The 5,557-nt window shown below is 38.0% G+C and overlaps 1 long non-coding RNA gene across 1 annotated transcript; it reads left to right on the top strand.

Moving 5' to 3' along the window:
- The first annotated feature begins 605 nt into the window (after positions 1 to 605).
- Positions 606 to 2,139, top strand: LOC134817266 (uncharacterized). The gene is made up of 3 exons (XR_010160503.1): positions 606 to 758; positions 929 to 1,120; positions 1,523 to 2,139. It is a non-coding gene; the product is annotated as an uncharacterized LOC134817266 (long non-coding RNA).
- The last annotated feature ends 3,418 nt before the right edge of the window (positions 2,140 to 5,557 follow it).

The following is a 5,557-nucleotide window of genomic DNA, read 5'->3' as shown; positions in this document are numbered from 1 at the left end:
TTATCTCCTTATGAATGTAGTCTAACTTATAGAGACAGAGAGAGAGAGAGAGAGAGAAGAGAGAGAGAGAGAGAGAGAGAGAGAGAGGGAGAGAGAGAGAGAGAGAGAGAGAGAGAGAGAGAGAGAGAGAGAGAGAGAGAGAGAGAGAGAGAGAGAGAGAGAGAGAGAGAGAGAGAGAGAGAGAGAGAGAGAGAGAGAGAGAGAGAGAGAGAGAGAGAGAGAGAGAGAGAGAGAGAGAGAGAGAGAGAGAGAGAGAGAGAGAGAGAGAGAGAGAGAGAGAGAGAGAGAGAGAGAGAGAGAGAGAGAGAGAGAGAGAGAGAGAGAGAGAGAGAGAGAGAGAGAGAGAGAGAGAGAGAGAGAGAGAGAGAGAGAGAGAGAGAGAGAGAGAGAGAGAGAGAGAGAGAGAGAGAGAGAGAGAGGGACATAGAGGGACATAGAGAGTGTGTGTGAGAGAGGGAGAGAGAGCATGAAGGTAGCACCATTACCACACCCTCCTTTTTTCCTTGCTCACACACAGAGTGCTTGTGTTATAGCCCGCCACACAACCATTGTGTATCTACTACACCATTTGCAAAGGAGCTTATTGGGCTCTCTAACCAAATTACACAGCCTAGCCACCCGCACAGGTCTCATTGTGTATCATCCTCTTTGTCTTGCGTGAAAGAGCTCTGTTTTTGCTGTTCACAGGAAGGGAGTTGTGATGTTAATCGGGGTGTTGATCGTTGGTTTACAGTTCTTGCAGCGATCAGTCATATCAGGTTTGGATGATCGGATGTACCTTAGCTTTGATATTTAATTTAATTTATATGATTGTGGATGGCTCCGAGATAGGTCCAAGTTAACTCTAACTTGAGTAGTTGAGTTAGCTAAAATAACACTAACCGTGACTGTTCATGTTTCAATGAATTTTACAACAATCCATCCGCAGAGGATTGTACAGGATTGCCGCCAGATAAAACTTACCTGACCGTGGGAAACCCCACCACTTTCCCCATTGCAGCAGGTAACACAGTGCTAGTGAAATGTAGAGACGACGATTTGGTGCTGCACGGAAGTTTACACCTCACGTGTTTGAAAGGGATAACTTTTCATTTCCAGTCTGATCCTGTATGCGAACCAGGTTGGAAATTTAGTCATTCCTTCCAATTAATTGAGCTATGGAGATAGTGATAACGCTATATGTACTATGACGCAATCTTCAAACAATCCAGGGAGGGTGATATTTTCATGGATCTCACCCCTCCTTAGTCCCCTACGAGTATATTAATATACAGATCCCTGGATGTTGATCCGCAAAATAGCAAGTTAAATAAGGGTTCTTGATACTACAGTCAACAACTTAAGATTTGATTTGAAACTTTTACAAAATAGCAAATTTACAGCAAATTTAACAAACTTATAAAATGGACCGAAATTATTTAAGAACTTTGGTCACGTTTTTATTCTGGTCAGATAGTGTTTGTGACTAGAAGTAAATATTCCCTTTATTATAAATATCCTGATATTATTCCAATTGTTTCAGCAAAGGGGCACAGCGTGTGGCTGATAGTTGGAATAGTTGTGGGGTTGATTGTAATTGTTACGGCGGTACTGGGCGGTGTTTATTTCTACTTCAAGTCGGGGTTAACCACATGACGACCATTAAGATCCATCTGAAGTGACCCCATCCCATTCTACAGCTCTAAAGGATTTTATACTGGACTGAAGCAAGTTAGAATATAAAGGCTCTGGAGTTGAACCTAAAGGGACCCAGCTGCTGCTAAGAAATTATCAGTGGGGGATGGCGTTAAATTATTATAGATGTGGATTCTGGCGGAGAGTTGACAGCAATATATCAATTTAATCTTTCACATCAACTGACACGTGTCACTCCACCTCCCCACCAAAATCAACATCTATTGATACTGACTAATCATTGATTTAGATCCTTCCTTTACTTGGCCCTCATTGTATTGGAAACTAAATCCCGGACGCCATCTTCCGGACAGTATGGATAAAGTTTTATCAAATTTGCGATGTATGATGCAACATTTTAGATTTAAATTTATTTCATTTCATTTATTTCGTGAATAACTACAAGTCAGATTATTTCCATTCGTTATTCACCGTGTTTATAAATTAATAAAAAGTATTAATCAAGTAAGAGTGATTATTGTCCTAAATCGCTTGTATTCACGTTGGTGCGACAAATAAAACTGTATTTTCAATAAAGGTCTCGACGTTTCAATGTAAGAGGGAATATATAAACTAAAATTTGATGCAGTCTGCAGTAATAGCAACGAGAAGTGCGCAAGATTATATTATATACCGGATACGTGATGTGAAACGTAATATAAACATTTAAATAGTAATAACGTCCCTGGTTAATTAATTAATTAGATTATAAGTACAGAGGCCAAGCACTAGCAACCATGATACTTATAAATATAACACCAAAATAATCTGATCTTCAAAAATCTTTACTAGACTGAAAAATTGCCACCAGATTTGCGACTAAGAAAAAAACAGGGTAGTTGAGAAACATTATCATGGCCGACTATGGCTCAGTGGATTGAATCAATAACGTAGTACTGACCTTTTAGCAAAAATTGAGAAAAGTTCATCGATTTCTTCTTTTTTATAATACAGTGTTAAATTAATGCAGCTGCAGAAATTGAGGCATTTTCTTTGATGTCATAAATCCCCATCACAATGACAAAAGTCAGATACCCGTCAAAAATTTGTCGACACGTTGCATAAATTTATAACAAAACAGCACACATTGAATCTTAGCATCAACGATTATGTTTTGTGTTATCAGTTATGACTCCAAGTTAGACTTGAGATTTATAATAATGTTAGATTCATTCATCAATTCATAATTTACAGCATTTATGTGCTGTAGTAGTATAGTATACAACGCAGGCTTTGAATCCTTAACTGACAGTCAGGACTGAAGGATACAAGTTATAAATTTATTCAAAGCAAAGTCATCGCATCATTATATTGTCATTGTAAACCATAGTATACTAGGAATTAGGAACCTATAATACTTGCATGAGTATGCTATATTGATATTACTATAGCAGTATGCTATATTAATATTTCCGGCTATAATTTTGACAATTCTTACATACATTTTTGATGTAAATGCCAGTATTGCAGCTCGTTGCTATAGTTTATTTCTACCTACAAGAAGCTATTAGGGCACTAAAAACTTACCCAGAGAAGACGGTAAACATTGCCGCACGTTGTAGGCCCGCCGCGCACAAGTGTGCAGCTGTATCGTGACTTTCGCCCCGATACACTAAGTCATAAGTGAAATGACAATGGGGGTCACGACGTGATATAATAATAAGGTAAACATGCTTTTGATCGAGCGTGCTAAATCACTCTACAGTCGATCTTCGAGATTGTTCTAAAAGGGCCCCCGATGGTTGTAACCAACTTCAAGGATGTATTTTCGGACGCTGATTCCGAATCACCCCCCATGACATAGGGTTAAAATGCTCTCCTGACGAGATATTGGCGAAAAACTGTATCGATCACGTGATATGACCGTATAATAAGGAAGTTAGTCTAATTTCTCGTTAGGGTTAGGGTTTTAGCATATGTTTTTGTTAAGGATTGGGTTAGGGTTAGGGTTATGATCAGATTAGAGGGTTAGGGTTTCGAAAAGTCGTTCAGAACCAGCTAGAGAACGGGTTAAAAAAGTCACGTGACAGTCGAGTGTAGAGTGATTAATCATCATCCTTTATGCTTTATATTTAGTAAAATTATGTAGCATCAATAGTAATAAATCTAGAATGCTATTGTCATATTTCGGTTTGGTGGACCAATACAAATTTTTAAAACGTTTAAAAATGTCCAGGATTTAGTGGCTGACTCGGTTTAGACACAACCAACACAGTACAACTACAGTGGAGATGCCGGCTGAATTTTCAGGCTGGGCAATGTAAAGTAATCATTATTTAATAATTTTACCAAAACCCATAATCATGGGTAGAGTGGACCGCTGCCAGTGTCTCTCTTTCCCAAACAAAAGGAAATGATATTAATTTGATTGACCGTTCTCAAATGCAAAATGATACCGAGAATGAAATCGGTCGCTCGCTTTCCCATTCATTCACGGCATACGAATTGTAATAAGTTTCGATTGATTACATCAATCAGATGCTGTAAAAATCTCTTTGGGTTGCGTTCGGGTCGATACCTAGTATTTCGGGGTAAGGGTGGTAGTTATTATTTATTGAATTAGCTGAAGTTTATTGAATCTTTATTCATATTGCCGAGTACAGCTGCCTTTGGGTAGTTCTTCTTAATCTGTTACAATTGTAAATGAATGGGAAAAGCGAGCGACCGATTTCATTCTCGGTATCATTTTGCATTTGAGAACGGTCAATCAAATTAATATCATTTCCTTTTGTTTGGGAAAGAGAGACACTGGCAGCGGTCCACTCTACCCATGATTATGGGTTTTGGTAAAATATCATCTCTTTTTGATTATAATGTCAGGGTACTTTATAAAGTCGAAATATAAACTGATATCTTCATTAATAATAATAAGGAGGAAGTTTCAACGATTTCGAAATTTGTCCTTTAAAAACATTTCCTTGTGTTTAGGTAAGCATATCGGTCGATCACTGACTGAATATGCCACTTAATACTCATTCAAGTTGGCATTAAATTCATATATAATGACATTAAACTGTCGTGGCAAAGCAGAATTTGTTGGAAATCACGAATGAGCAAAATTCTCACCTTTCGCACGTGCAAACTTTGAGCGGACGTTGCGTGCGCATCCAATATTGAATCGCCGTAAATTTTTGCATGTAATTGTTTTATGTATAGTTTATGACGTCATCAAGGGGTGTTCATGACGTCAAATAATTTGTTTATACAATGTAAACTAAAGTGTAAACAATTATTCTCAAGACCTGTGGTCGGAAATGGCTGTATCTTTTATACTTTTGAATCTATGGACAATTAAATACAGGCTACAATTGACTGGCAAAGCGTCTATCCCTGAATATATGGACACGTTCATTTGAGTTTGAGGATATTGGTAAATATAAGTGACCCTATTAAAAGGCACAGTGTAGTTGACTTTGTCACACTATGAAATAACACAAACCCTTGATGGTTAGGATAATCGTCTCATCCTCTAGGCTAGCTTTGTCACTTAACCATATCTTAATCAGGTGATAAGATATCGCTTAAATACGGTCGGCACGGAAATGGTTACATTGTCACACTATAAACATGTGACAGAGTAAATATGGACCCCTTGCTGCCGTTTTTGACCAAAATTTTGTGTGTCCAGTTGATTGGATGGGTACATATGACCATTACCTACATATTTGACGACTTTTTTCGTTAGATGGTGCACTCAGGTTTACTGTGTCACACATTTAAGAAAATATGTGAAGAATGTTTAGGGAACCCTGATAAGCAATGCTGAGTAGTGTAGGTTTATTTAATGGCCTGGAAGTGCTAGGAATTGTTATTATATCATATAGTCGCAAGGAATTAAAACACAGAAGGCACAGACAAGTTTACTTTGTCACATAATCTTGAT

The sequence above is a fragment of the Bolinopsis microptera genome, chromosome 6 (assembly GCF_026151205.1).
Source record: "Bolinopsis microptera isolate Bmic1 chromosome 6, MBARI_Bmic_1.0, whole genome shotgun sequence".
Classification (NCBI taxonomy): domain Eukaryota; kingdom Metazoa; phylum Ctenophora; class Tentaculata; order Lobata; family Bolinopsidae; genus Bolinopsis; species Bolinopsis microptera.
The sequence above is the reverse complement of the archived record's forward strand: the minus strand, read 5'-3'. Positions and strand labels throughout refer to the sequence as shown.